General features: G+C 51.8%; 1 long non-coding RNA gene and 1 pseudogene across 1 annotated transcript; one reads left to right on the top strand and one right to left on the bottom strand.

The window, feature by feature from the left end:
• Window positions 1–9,156: 9,156 nt before the first annotated feature.
• On the top strand, window positions 9,157–11,535 carry LOC120642097 (annotated as a pseudogene).
• Window positions 11,536–12,676: 1,141 nt separating this feature from the next.
• LOC120642098 lies at window positions 12,677–14,289 on the bottom strand. Its single transcript, XR_005662499.1, has 2 exons — window positions 13,374–14,289; window positions 12,677–13,176 (listed from the first exon to the last, which is right to left on the bottom strand). It is a non-coding gene; the product is annotated as an uncharacterized LOC120642098 (long non-coding RNA).
• Window positions 14,290–14,561: the final 272 nt, after the last annotated feature.

Below are 14,561 nucleotides of genomic sequence, written 5' to 3'. Positions count from 1 at the left end.
TACCAACATATTATTTCTATTTGTGGACGGAATGCAGAAGATGTCCCTAATAATATTGGTATTACTCCAGAATTGCACCAGTCCAAACAGTGCGGGGCTCTAATAATGTGGAATGGTCGATTCATGATCAAGATGAGCCTTATGAGAATGAAAGAGCTATAGATTCAGATGATGACCGTCCTATACCCTCATTGAGTGCAGAAGATAGAGAGCTCATCAGACAAGTTTGTCCTGATATTGATCCAGACATGTCAGAATTCAGTGATGCCCGGAATCTTGACAAGTCATATGCAGAAGGAAGAAAAGCTGATCTCTTAGAGTGTCGTGAGCATGGTGATGATGAAGTACTTGGAGTCAAGAAGGGCGTTGTTTTCAGGGACTTGTTATAACGTCCCACCTCCTCGAGGCCGGAACCGCTTACATCTGGCAGTTTAACTAGAACACAAACTATCCCCACAGACTAACACATGTCCTTTCTGTACACTTTGCACTCACTCGTGCGCACCCGAGAATGACTTCCCGGTCGGTCACCCATCCCCAAATTGCTCTGGGCCAAGCACACTTAACCTCAGAGTTCTTTAGAGACCAGCTTCCGGGAAAAAAAGTTGCAACTTGTTAGTATGAGTATCCTATTAAGCCATGGACCGGGGTGTCACATACTCACTCCCTTAATAGACCGACGTCCCCGTCGGTCAATCCCAAGCCAGGAACGTTCTCTCTTGGTCACGTCCCGTACGTCCAGTGCCAACGGCCCATGTGCCACGCCCGTGCGTCTAGTGCCAACGGTCCCTGTGCCACGTCCGTGCGTCCAGTGCCAACGGCGCATCCCAGATGCCCGCGCACTGACCCGCCACTCGCCCGTCCACATGCTGGTGGCATCTGCGCCCCACGCGATCGTGCTCATGCCCGCGCACTTACGCCCGCACGTGCCTGTGAAACCGCAAGAGTCAGCTCTGATACCATTCTGTAACGTCCCGCTTCCCTGAGGCCGGGCCCGCTTACATCTGGCAGCTTAACTAGAACACAGACTATCCTCACAGACTAACACATGTGTAAGGATCACCGGGGTGTCCAACCCTAGAGGGGGAGGGGGTGAATAGGGTCGCTAATCGCTTTCTAACCTAGGGCTCAATCTATTTGCATAAGATAAACCTAACACGTCTTACATATGCTAGTTATGACTAAGGTTTATCTATGCTATTCTCTACTTACCCCTAAAAGACTTGCAACCTATAGCCAATCCTAATCAAACTAACTAGGAAAGTAAAGGCACACAAGATAGAGTAAATGCGGAAACGTAATACGGTAAGTAAAGAGGTAAGGGATAGAAAATGCAAACTCCCGTGAAGACACCAAGACACACGATTTAACGTGGTTCGGTTAGAATACCAAGTCCCTCCCTACGTCCACGGCCACTTGTCCAACACGAACAAGTGTGATGCCGAGTCTCTCCGTTTGATCACCGTCTTGCGTTCGCCACCAAGGCTCCCGGCAAGCAAAGGCTAAGTGACCACAAGTCACCAAGACAAGGCCACCGCCACCGTCTCTCTCGAAGCGTCACCCACGGCACCGTCTTCTCTATCGGAGCTTCTCACCAAGAGGGGTCTCCTTCCCCGCACAAAGTGTCGTTGCCTCTCCACACCAAGTCGGAGGGTCACACGACGAGTACACAAGATGCTTGCCGCAAGCAAGACTTTCACTCAAGCTAGTTCTCTCAAGAACTAAGCCTAATCAAGCACTAAGCACTCTCACAAGTGTGTTTAAGCCTATATGATGTACAATGAAGCTCTATGGTGGTTGGAGGTGTTCTTCAAGTGTAGTAAGCTTTCAGCAACTCCAGCAATCTCAAATGACCCGGCCTTGGGGGTATATATAGGCCACACACCCCAAAAGAGCCGTTGGGAAAGGCTGACAAAATTTCTTAGCGTTGGTTAAACCGACGCTCCAGGTTTGCCAACACCGGTTTAACCGGTGAGTGTACTTTCCCTTCTTCTAGCCGTTACAGCTTCCAACGGCTACTTTGATCAATCGACCGACGCTCTCAAAACTAACGTCGGTTCAACCGGTGCATGTAATCTCAGAAACCCCCAAAAATGGAGTCTCTGGACAACTGCACCGACGCTTCAGAAACCAACGTCGGTTTAACTGGTGTACTCTGCTGATTTGGCCTTCCCTGAGTCTGTTGCACCGGTGAGTACAATTTCCCTATCATCGGTTCAACCGGTGATAGTAAATTGTCTCTATTTTGATCTTTTCGACTTGGATTTCTTCACGGTCTCTTCGATTCTTGTCCTTTGGACTGAAGAGCTTTCAGGGCGCTGCCCTGAGACCCGCGAGGGGCGGCTCCCCCTCGACCCCCGTCCGCGGAACCACCGTAGGGGCGGCCCTTCGGTCCTAGCTACGCCTATCTTGTCTTTGTCATCACTTGAATCTAAAAGCCTGAGAATGGTCATCTTAACAATCATATTAGTCCAAGTGTTGTGTGTGTCATCAATCGCCAAAACATTATATTGAAATATGGCATGAGAGGCCATTTTCGCTACAACATGTCTTTTCTGCACACTTTGTCCTCACTCGTGCGTACCCGGAAATGACTTCTCGGTCGGTCACCCATCCCCAAATTGCTCTAGGCCAAGCACGCTTAACCTCAGAGTTCTTTGGAGACCAGTTTCTGGAAAAAATGTTGCAACTTGTTGGTATGAGTATCATATTAATCCTATTAAGCCTTGGACTGGGGTGTCACACTTTCCTACACTGCGTAGGTGGTTGTAGGAGTACTCAGTGAAACGGAAAAGTCCTTCCAGGATGAAGCATTCTTATGTGTAGAGACGTTACGCAGTTCTGTGCGACAATGCAAATTGCAATTGGCGGGTCTGTGCTCGAAAACAGAAGGTCATGGGAAAGTTCAAGATCACAAAGGTCGTAGGACCTCACACTTATGCCGAGGAAGAGTTAGAACAGAGGCACCGACAGCTGACATCTACCCTCATTGCAGCAAGATTGTGCTCCGTATTGAAAGAACATCCCAATATGAAGGTTAACTCAATTATTGAAATAACAGAAAAACTATTCCATTACAAGATAAAGTATGGAAAAATATGACGGGCAAAGCAACGGGCCTGGAAGATGATATATGGGAATTGGGAGGAGGCTTATGAGAAGTTGCCAGCACTGTTTAATGCAATGAATGCAGCTAATCCAGGCATGCATTATGAGTACATCCCAAAACCGGATGAATGGAGGAATGGGAGACAGATTTTCTTCCGTGCTTTCTGGTGTTTTTCGCAGTCCGTGGAGGCCTTCCGGCATTGTCGGCCGGTGCTTTCCATTGATGGTACATTTCTTCTTGGCAAGTATATGGGCACACTATTGATAGCTATTGCATGTGATGCTAACAATATGTTGGTTCCTCTGGCGTTTGCTTTGGTGGAGAGGGAGAACAAAGACAGCTAGGGATGCTAACAAAGACATGTTGTAGGTCCTAGCAGAGAGGTTTGTGTCATTTTAGATAGGCATTAGGGTATACTTAGTGCTGTAGAAGAGCAAATTCCAGGCTACCCACCATTGCACCACTGTTGGTGCACTCGTCACCTTGCTGAGAATTTGTTTAAGAAAGATGGTGACAAGGACAACTTTACACTATTTGAGTTTGTAGCTCGACAGTTGGAGGTGCAATTATTTAAGGAGAAGTTTGAGCAATTAAAGATGGCCACAAATGAACAAGGCAGGAGTTGGCTAAGAGGACTGCTGAGGCACCGTGAGAAATGGACAAGAGCTTAGGACGAAGCTGGCTGGAGGTATTCATTTCATACTAGCAACATGGCTAATCCTTTTAACAGTGTGCTCAAGGGTATACATGGCATGCCGGTAAATGCTATTGTAGAGTTCACATTCACAAAGTTGGTAGCAATGTTCAACAGCAAACACGAAGCCGCTATCAAACTTCAGCACAAAGGTGACTTGTTGCCATCAAACCCCAATGAGCATCTAAACGATGTGAAGGGATTTGTCCACACACATAAGGTCAGATTGTTCGATCTTAGCACGGGAAAATATGAGGTCACGGAACGGGGAGGTACAACGTCCGACGGAGAGGTGCGGCCTCCAAGAAAATATGTTGTCTTTCTGTCAAAATTTTCATGCACATGTGGAAGACCGAGGCAGTATCACTTTCCATGCTCTCATTACATTGCAGCAGTGCGGCATCGTAATTTTTTCTACATGAGGACCATACCCCTAGAGTTTACTATAGATAAACTTGTGCAGACTTGGTCTCCGCGATTTGAGCCTTTTCTCGACGAGAGTCAGTGGTCACAGTACACGGGTCCGGTATACGTTGCCGATAGAGCATGCCGTTGGGACAAACGCGGAAGCAGGAAGAGGTCTAGACACGGTATGGCTATGGACCAGATTTCCGGCAGGACAAAGAGGGGAAGAGAGAGGCCCTTCGTGGAAGAACCCGATAGAGCTCGTCCCGTAGTACACGGGAAACTTTCAACTACGGCCCCCGAGGAGATTGTCATGTCTCAGTTGGACGATGCTCCTTCGACTCAGCAGACACAGCCTCGTGCGCAGAGGCAGCGCCGTCCTACGTCACGGTACACTCCAGGCATGGATGCTCTTGGGAAGGGCAAGACTAGGAGTAGCAAGCAGTGAGAGACTATTTGGGTTGTACATATAAACTTTGTGGACTGTCTGAATGTGCTATTTTATTTGTTTGAACACTATAGACTATTTCGACTGTTCGGATCTCGGTTGTTTATGATTATCGTACTGAACTTGTCATTTTTTCGATGGATATTATTGATGTGAACTTGTTATGTTTGTGGATTATATAATATTCGTGAAACAAGAGAAGTTCTTGCAATTTTTTTCATAATTTAATCATGGACAAGTTAGACGACTACCGCATACAATGTAAGCTTCGTGACACGCTCGTATAGCTCAAAATAGGGATCATAGTGCGTCTAGCTGCGAGTACAAAATCACAGGTTACCACTGCTCAGTATGGCGATCACGGGTTCCCCACATGTGGCATTCGTTTGCCCAGACAGACGTGACAACAGACGACAGCCCAATATCAGTGCCCTTTCACCTTTTCAAAAAGATGTGATAACATGGCAACCACACCACCTCACCTTCAAAGTAGGCTCTCTGGCGAGGACGACGGGCCTGTCGTCCTACAGCGAAGGTCTGTAGCGTGTAGTGGGGAAGGCGGCATCTAGGCGTGATCGACCGAGCGGCAATGATGTAGTGGCGTGAGTCTGCAGCAAGACATGGTGTGTGAGTTACAGTGTCAATGCTCTGCATACACTAAGATGCTCTGCATGCACAGAGATGCATCGGGTAGTCAGTTCGAGAATCGAATCTAGCCTTTTCAGTGTCCGGTCAGCTAGCCTCTTCACTGTGTTGTCATCTAGGCTTTTCAGGTGCATTTACACTCCACACTCCGAGTATCAGACCTTTGTGCACCTATAAATACTCCCAAGTTTGTGAACTTCCAGCAGCACTCGAACACCGAAGCTCATTGTATACCCAATGTCTGGAGGTGGGTCTAGCGGAAAGAGTTACTATGGTTTTGGGAAAGCAAAAGAGGGAAGAAAGGGAGATCCCATAATTTGGGACGGGCTTCTTGGACCTGATTCCTTTCCGGAACCAGTGTTTGAGTTTCCGCCACAACACAAGAGTGAATTCACCAAGAAAACTCCTCTTAGACGATACGATGACCGCAGAGAACCGTGGCCAAAATGCAGACATTGTGAGGACTGCTTAGTGCAGATGTGCACCGACAGGATGGATGGCGGTCGGCGTTTCTTCAAATGTCCACACGCATGGGTAATACTCGATTGTTTCATATCTTTATCTTCATTTCAACACCTTACATGAAATTTGTTTTGTAGTCTTCCGATGCTCCAGAAAACTGTGGTTTTACTAGGTGGGTCGATCCTGCACCAATTGATTCAGTTCAGGAGTTCATCGAGTACCTCTAGATACATATCTTTGATTTGGAATGCAAGGTGAACCAATATGAGGAAGTGAGCGAGGGTAACAAAAACGACGACGATGATGATACCAGCAATGCTGCCGCTTCACAGGATGAACCATGCACTATTTTTTACTGCAACTGCCCTTGTCACAAGAAGAAGGGCCCTACGCCTCCGCCACCACCGCCGGCACCACCTACAATGGGTGGATACTGCGGAGAAGGCTCAACGCAGTTTGCTATGTGGGGGTACGGCTACTAGAACTACCCTAGTGCTAGTGACATGCTGCATCGTTGTGTTTGTTGGATTTTCTTAAATGACCTAAGGCATGTTAGGTTAGTTCAGAATATATTTACCGTAGTTTGCAACGGGTTCTGCCATGCCACTGCATGTGTGATGTTTGTTTCTTTACCGTTGTATTATGATGTAATGCCGATGATTTGCACTATGTAATGCAGTTCTTAGTTCTTAGTTGTTACCGTTATTTTTAATGTGTGCTTTAAATTATGGTATGCATTACTCCAGTGACCTGAAATGCTCCGAAAATTTTAAAGGCAAGTTCGAAGGTTCAATAGATTCCCAGCTAGCACTGCAAATTAATGCTACAAGTTACAACACACAGATTCAAGCTCTCAACAGAAAACATAAACAACTAACTGCAGTGGCATGTGCACGCGACAAGATAACTTCTTGTTGCATCTAAACCTACCATGCCTTAGGAAATATTAAATACCGAGATTACATGGTTGTACTCTACTGAGTGCACCGAGGATATTTGCCTTTGCTAATTGCTTCAAGCCCGGCTTGCTTCGCACGACGTGCCCTCTCTCGCTTTCTCTTCCTGTCAGCTTCACGTTCCGCCGCCGCCTTACGATCCACCTCCTCCATCCTCTTGCGGATCTCTTCTTGCTCTTTCTTGCGCTTCTCCTCTTATTGTTCCTCTTGCTTCATTCGGTGCCAACGTTCCGCAGCCCACCTTGCTTGTTGTTCCACAAAGTTCTTTGTCTGCTGCGACTACTCGGTGTCGAACCACTGCACAAAATCACAAAAAGGCGAAGGAGACTTTGTCCAATAAAAATTAGAATCATAACACAATGTTATGTCACAAAGAAAAAGATCGTCCGTTGTCGTGCTACTTTAGCCCGATCTTTGCCGTATCGCTTAGGTGGATCATATTCGTAGTTCTCACACATAAAGAACCTCATCCCGTAGTCATCGCCTAAAACATCTGATTTCATTAACTTGCACAACGAACAGCAGAAACACATTGGCACATCAATTTCTTCAGGTATGGTTGTTTCATGCTTGCTCCATGGAATGCAGGTTGATCTCGAGGAAGACATTGGCGCTTTGGTGTAGTGCACCTAATGACGAGCAATTATTTCAACAATGCACCTATTGCAAACAAAATCCATGCATCCAAAATTAAGAGGGTATAGATGATACCTTGCTCTTGCATATCTGTGGTTTTAATTGGACTTCCCAAGGTCAATTTTGTCGTTTCGGCGAGTGGAGGTTCTGATAAAAACTGAGAAGGGGTGGAACAAATGGTAGAAGCTCGGAAAGAAGGGAAGAAAGAAGGTATATATGGCAGCACGCTCGGCGCCACAAATTAAGGCACTGAGCTCGGCGCCGTGGATCTTGGCGCCGAGCTCGGCGCTGAGCTCGGCCACGTCGACTGCCAGCTCAACACGGACGTGGAACGTCTTGGGCGGCTCGGCGCCGTAGTTCAGGGCGCCGAGATGTGTTATCTCGGCGCCGTGAACTGTGGCACCGACCCCGGGGTCCATTTGTACAAAAAGTTAAAAAAAATTATATGCGAAATTCTTTCGCGAAAAAAGCTAAATTGTAAAAAATTCTCCATGCGCGCAATGCATGCCCGGCCGGCCGGTTAATTTCTTGCTTGGTTCATGGTGTTTCTTCTTCGTGCTCGTGCATGGCTATGGCTAGGGAGGCGCGGTCAGGTGCGACGACCGTGGCGGGCAACTACATGCGACATGCGAGCGAACGAGACAGTGGCCGAGAGAACCGGATCCGACGCCAACTCCTGCTGCTAAGCGCAACCCCCGGCATATAGGTGCCAGTCACTGACCACCGAACGACGACCCTTAGCTTGCCCCGGCGAAACCGCTTGCTTGCATTGAGGGGAACTCGCGACGACGACCGTGCGATGCGTCCCAACTGACAGGCGGGTCCCAGCACCCTAACCATCGTTCAGCGAAGAGAGATCCATCGAAGAGAACCGTCGACCGGCCGGAGAGAAACCGCCGCGCGGCCGCAGGAGGTGATCGACCGCGACTCCCTCCGGCGATGGCGAGGAGGAGAGATGAAGAGGAGGACGAGGCGTGGGAGTCGGTGGAGCGGGTGTTCGAGGGGCGCGAGGTGCCCGGGTGGCGGGAGCAGGTGACGCTGCGGGCGCTGGCGGTGAGCGCGCTCCTGGGCGCCATGTTCAGCGTCATCGTCATGAAGCTCAACCTCACCACCGGGATCATCCCCTCGCTCAACGTCTCCGCGGGGCTCCTCGGCTTCTTCCTCCTCACGTCCTGGACCAGGCTGCTCGACAAGGCCGGCGTCGCCACCGTCCGCCCATTCACCCGCCAGGAGAACACCGTCGTGCAGACATGCGTCGTCGCCTGCTCCGGCATCGCCTTCAGCGGTACGACCCACCCTGCGCGGTCGACGGCATCGCCTTCATCATCAATCCCTATCAATTGCTTTGATCGGTACCCTTCCGATAGATCGATCACGATGAAGATGACAAAACTGCATCGCATGGCTCCTCGATTGGGCTCCCTAGCTCTGCATTTCATCATGGGCCGGCCATACCGGGTTTTCTGGACTTTCTCTTCTTCTTTCAGGCCCAGTTAGGTTCGGATGTGCTGCTCGTCTTCCACAAAATATCTGTCATGCATACGCGATGCGATTTAAATGCATTTTCACAAAAATCGATTTTAAACCGGATGATATAGATTTCCACGTTCAACTTAAAAAGTAGCAAGGTCCAAGGAAAAGAAAAGGTTCATAAAATGGAAATTCGCGAATCCAATAATGGAACCCAGCAGTTCGTTACTTTTCGGTGTCGGACAGTAGCAGAGTAGCTTTGCTCTGCTGGGCAGGGCGTCAGTGATTTCAGTCCCTTTCCACTCGAATCAATGGGTTGCCTATTGTACAGGCGGGTTTGGAAGCTACATGTTCGCGATGAGCGAGAGGATCAGCGAGCAGTCGGGGGAAACCTTGGACGAGCACAACATCAAAAACCCCGGCTTGGGCTGGATGATCGGATTCCTCTTCATCGTCAGCTTCCTCGGCCTCTTCTCTGTGGTGCCCCTGAGGAAGGTACGCACATTATCTATCTTTGATTGACACTGCATTCCGTTTTTTCCCCCTTCCCAGCAAGGTTTAAAGATTATTATTTTTCGATTAAGGGAATGCCCTCTTATCATCTAAAAAAAGATTATATAATGGTATTGGTTGTGTTCAGATAATGATCATCGATTACAAGCTCATCTACCCGAGTGGCACTGCAACTGCCCACCTCATCAACAGCTTCCACACTCCCCAGGGCGCCAAGCTTGCCAAGTATGCAGAATCTCTGATGCAGAGGGGGACTCTGTCAGACTCTAACTGTGGCTGGGTGTCCTCACGAATGCATATGTCTGAATCTGAACTGATTGCTGCAGGAGGCAGGTGAAGACGCTGGGGAAATTCTTCGCCGGCAGCTTCACATGGGGCTTCTTCCAGTGGTTCTACACCGCCGGCGAGGGCTGCGGCTTCATGGCCTTCCCGACGATGGGCCTCGAGGCCTACAGGCAGAAGTACAAGTGTTGACATTTTGCATTCAGTTAGCCAGCCAGCCAGCGTGGATGCATTTTGCAACTGTTGGTTGGTTGCAGGTTCTTCTTCGACTTCTCGGCGACGTACGTGGGCGTCGGAATGATCTGCCCTTACCTGGTGAACGCCTCCGTCCTGCTGGGAGGAGTGGTCTCGTGGGGCATCATGTGGCCGCTCATCGAGCAGAAGAAGGGCGACTGGTACCCCGCCAACCTGAAACCCAGCAGCCTCCGTGGCATCGTCGGCTACCGGGTATGGATCGTGTTCTTCTTGCATTGCAGATTTGCAGTGCAGGTCTCTTGAATTCCTTTCTTAATTGGTGGCTGCAGGTGTTCGTCTCCATCGCGCTTATCCTGGGCGACGGCCTCTACAACTTCCTCAAGGTGATGACCAAGACGGTGAGCGCGCTGGTGGTGCAGGTGCGCCGCATGATGTCGGAGCCGACGCTCCCCATCTCCGGCGGCGACGACCTGGCGTTCCAGACCGCGGAGGAGACGTTCGACGACAAGCGGCGCACGGAGCTGTTCCTCAAGGACCAGATCCCCAACTCGCTGGCGCTGAGCGCCTACGCGGTGATCGCCGTGGTGTCCGTCGCCACGGTGCCGCACATCTTCCACCAGCTCCGGTGGTACCACGTGGCCGTCTCGTACGTGATCGCGCCCGTGCTGGCCTTCTGCAACGCGTACGGGTGCGGGCTCACGGACTGGTCCCTGGCCACCACCTACGGCAAGCTGGCCATCTTCACGGTGGGCGCTTGGGCCGGCGCGTCGGAGGGCGGCATCATCGCGGGGCTGGCGGCGTGCGGCGTCATGATCGGCATCGTCTCCACGGCGTCGGACCTGACCCAGGACTTCAAGACCGGGTACATGACGCTGGCGTCGCCGCGGTCCATGTTCGTGAGCCAGGTGATCGGCACGGCCATGGGCTGCGTCATCGCGCCGTCCGTGTTCTGGCTCTTCTACAACGCGTTCCGCGACATCGGCATGCCGGGGTCCGAGTACCCGTCCCCGAACGCGCTCGTGTACCGCAACATGGCCATCCTGGGCGTGCAGGGGCTGGGGTCCCTGCCCCGCCACTGCCTCGACCTCTGCATCGCCTTCTTCGTGGCCGCCATCGCCATCAACCTGGCGCGCGACCTCGCGGGGCCCCGGGCGGCGGCGTACATCCCGCTGCCCATGGCCATGGCCATCCCCTTCTACCTCGGCCCCTACTTCGGCATCGACATGTGCATCGGCAGCCTGGTGCGCCTGGCGTGGGACCGGCTCGACCCGGCGCGGGCCAAGGCCTTTCGCGCCGCCCGTGGCGTCGGGGCTCATCTGCGGCGACGGAATCTGGACGCTGCCGCAGTCGGTGCTGGCGCTCGCCGGCGTCAAGCCGCCCATCTGCATGAAGTTCCTGTCGCGCAGCGTCAACCTCGAGGTCGACGCCTTCCTGCACGGCAAGAAGCACTGACGGATAGTCGATGTCGATCAGAAGATGCTTTCGATGTGCCAACTGCCAACATACAGGCGGGAGGGGCACACTGCTGCTGCATAAATAGCTACTAGCTGCAAGGAACAAGGAAGGGAACTAGCTATAGGGAAGCGAGCGATCGAGCAGTTGTAAATAGCAAGTGCTGAATTTGGGGAGGTGAAAGGCAGCTCTGACGGAGCTGAGCTTCAGCTTTCTGAACTGAGAAGTCTGAAGTGCCCTTTTTGTAGCAAGGAGGAGAATTCAGTCACCTTTTCCGGCTAGCTCCTAGATGTGGTGTGCGCTCGCGTCGCATGAATGGCAGGCTGCCATGTTGTAACTTGTAACCCAGCTTTAGTAGTAGGCAGCAGTACTAGGGATATTGGGATAATGCAGCGAGCGAGGAAGAGGATCGGAATATCTGGTATGCCCCGTGGGAGATCTGGTTGGTCCCCTCCCCTCAGGGCTCCGGGGCAGCAAGGGAGGGTCTGGATCTGCACAGCCCAGAGTGGAGCCTCTCCGCCTCCGCCCATCATTGCGAATCATGTGATCCATATAACTCGCTCGCCCGCCGCTGCACACTCGCGCCGCAGGCCGCCGGCATGCCGAGCTGCAGTGCAGGTGGATTAGATGTGGATCAGCAGCAGATGCCATTGCCAATGCATGCCCTGGCGGCCATCACGATCGCGAAGCCAGCAGCAGCGTGGAGCCACGACTGGGAGTGGGAATTCCCTCGCTTTCAGAGCCCGGCTGCTGCTGCGGCTGCTGCAGAGAGGCGGCCCAGGCTCGCATGCAGCAGCGGCCGCCGCCGTGCACGGTGCAGGCAGGGCGGCACAGAGAGGCAGGGGGTAAATGAAATGAAATCGCTCGGACAGCGCGGCGCGGCGCAGATGGGCGTGATTTCATGGTTTGTTGGGATGGGAGGGGAATCGCATGGCTTTTTGTGGGGATTATTTTTAGCCTTTGGGATGTGCTGTGCTGTGCCGCCAACCTTTTGCTGCTTTTTTTTCCTGCCCTGTCCCTCAGATCTCTTTTCCCCCCTGCCCGAGCGTGATTTCCACCACCTGCCGTGGACACCAGCAGCAGAGGACGCCATGCACTGCACTGCCCTGCCCTGCCCGGGCGGCTCTACCTGTGCCTGGGGCTCCTCCTCAAGGCAGGCCGGCCAGGGCCAGGGACTCACGCATCAATGCTGCATGGCTGCGTGCCTGCTGCAGCCGCCGAGTGAAATGAAATCTTATCCGGGCAGCAAACGCCACAGCCAAAAGCCCCAGCTCGCCCTTCTGTTTGCTCTCGCTTCTCCCTCCCACTCTGCCACTGTACCTTTAACGCGGCCGTGAGTAATTGAACTGTGCCTCATGCTAAATTTCTGCAGGTGCTGGAACTGGAAATTACTACTACTACTATCAAAGTTTGGCAGGGAGCTTCCAGCCCGTTTCTGTTCAGCAAAATATATATTGTATATATATTTAGTAAAAAAAATGCAAGTTTTGTTGCCGGCCAGTTGTGTTCTTCTGAACGGACAAGTACGGGCCTGTCAGGTCCAGATTACGGCAAGCGCAGATCTATCGGGGTTTTGAATTTTGAACATGGTGCTTGCAAGGCCACAGATGCTGCTGCATTATGCCCTGCGGACATGAATTGTATTTCTTGTGCTCCGGAAACAAAGCCGTCAGGGCGTGTTTCAGTTCTCGTCGGAGTGCCTGCAGGACAAAAGTCTGAAGATTGCTTCGTCAGTGGAACAAAAATCTGAAAACTGCTTCAGCCAAACCTTCTAAAGCGAATTGTGATGTGATGTGAATTCTTCATGCGGGAGCGGGACGTCGTCGCACAGCAATTCCGGACTCGCCATGAAAACTTCCCTGGTACTCTGAATTCTTCCAGATTAATCTTTCGTAACAACCAACCTGTACTGAATTTTTCATAAACAGCACGGCACTGAGCAAATTATCACTAGAAAGAGAATTGCTCCACACCAAATTTAGTTTGAAAATAGTGCAAGATCTAGGGAAGGCAACACTCAAGCTAAGAAATCTGCCCTGAATTGCACCTAAACAAGCATCCGAGAAGGCGAAATTCAGAAGGCCAGGGCCATCCCAAATCCCATACCTGAATTAAACCAAGCTAAAGCCTCGGCATGACTCTCTCCGACCACAGAAGACAATTTGCGCCGCAATTCTCCAGCAGGCGCGAGGGAATTCGTGCGTGCAAGAAGCACCTGATGGCTGGAGATCTCAGGAGGAGCGAAATTCCCTGAATTCTCACAGAATTACCCCCCAGAGACCCATAAAGCACCCAAATTCAGAGAAAGAACATACAATTCCGTCGAGGAAGCACCCGAATCGACAGAATTCTCCGCTAGAAGAAGAACACAAGAGGCCGCAACATGATTTCCATGGGCTTTCTTGAACCATCAACAGGTAGAGCCGCCCTTTGGCGAGCCGAGAGAGCTCGGCAATTCTCAATTCACGGGGGAAGAGAATTGCGGGGGGTTTTGCGTTCATCCGACATGCCCCCACGAGTTCACAGTTCAAGAAAGCCTGTGGAAAGCATGCCCGCGCACCTTTTATCCATCCCTTCCCCGTCCGGCGAGGAGGGGGTCGACACAGAGACCACAATTCTCCGCCTCGTCGCCATCGACTCCACAGCGACCGCCGAAAGAAAAAGAGAGGGAGGCAGACTATGGAGAGAGATAGACTGCGAGAGGGGATGCCGGCCGGATGCAGCACAGGTGGTTGAGAGCGAGGTGTAGAGAGACTGAGGAGGAGAGAGTTGCTTTGGAGTGAGAGCAACGGCCCACAGGGGCGGGGGATATAAATAGCTGGGGGGAAGTAACCAACCGGGCGGGTGGTGGCAGGAGCCATCCAGCAGAGAGAGAGAGAGGCAGCAGGCCAGCAGCCAGAGCCACGGGCCGGTCCCCAGGCCGTAGCCGCCGGTAGCCCTCTCTCTCCCCGGCTCCCCTCTCCTCATGGGTGATGGATGGGCAGGCATTGTTCATGGCGAGCGAAGCGGAGCCAGGCCGAGGCCGAGGCCGAGGGCGGCCAGCCCCACGCGCCCCCTCCTTTTCCGTGCGCCTGCCGGCACCGCAGCCACACCGGGGAAGGGAGAATATTTAACGCGACACGTCCCCATCCAGCAGCCACTACCACCCCGCCATTGATCGATCCATCGATCGATCTGATTATTTCCGTTTGATCTCGCCATTTTTTATCCTCGTAAAAAACGAAAGGAATACTGTTTCTGTTTGGTGGAGACGACAGACAGAGACCAAGGAACTGCAGTGCCAGGCCAGCTGCA

The sequence above is a fragment of the Panicum virgatum genome, chromosome 7K (assembly GCF_016808335.1).
Source record: "Panicum virgatum strain AP13 chromosome 7K, P.virgatum_v5, whole genome shotgun sequence".
Lineage (NCBI taxonomy): Eukaryota > Viridiplantae > Streptophyta > Magnoliopsida > Poales > Poaceae > Panicum > Panicum virgatum.
The sequence above is the reverse complement of the archived record's forward strand: the minus strand, read 5'-3'. Positions and strand labels throughout refer to the sequence as shown.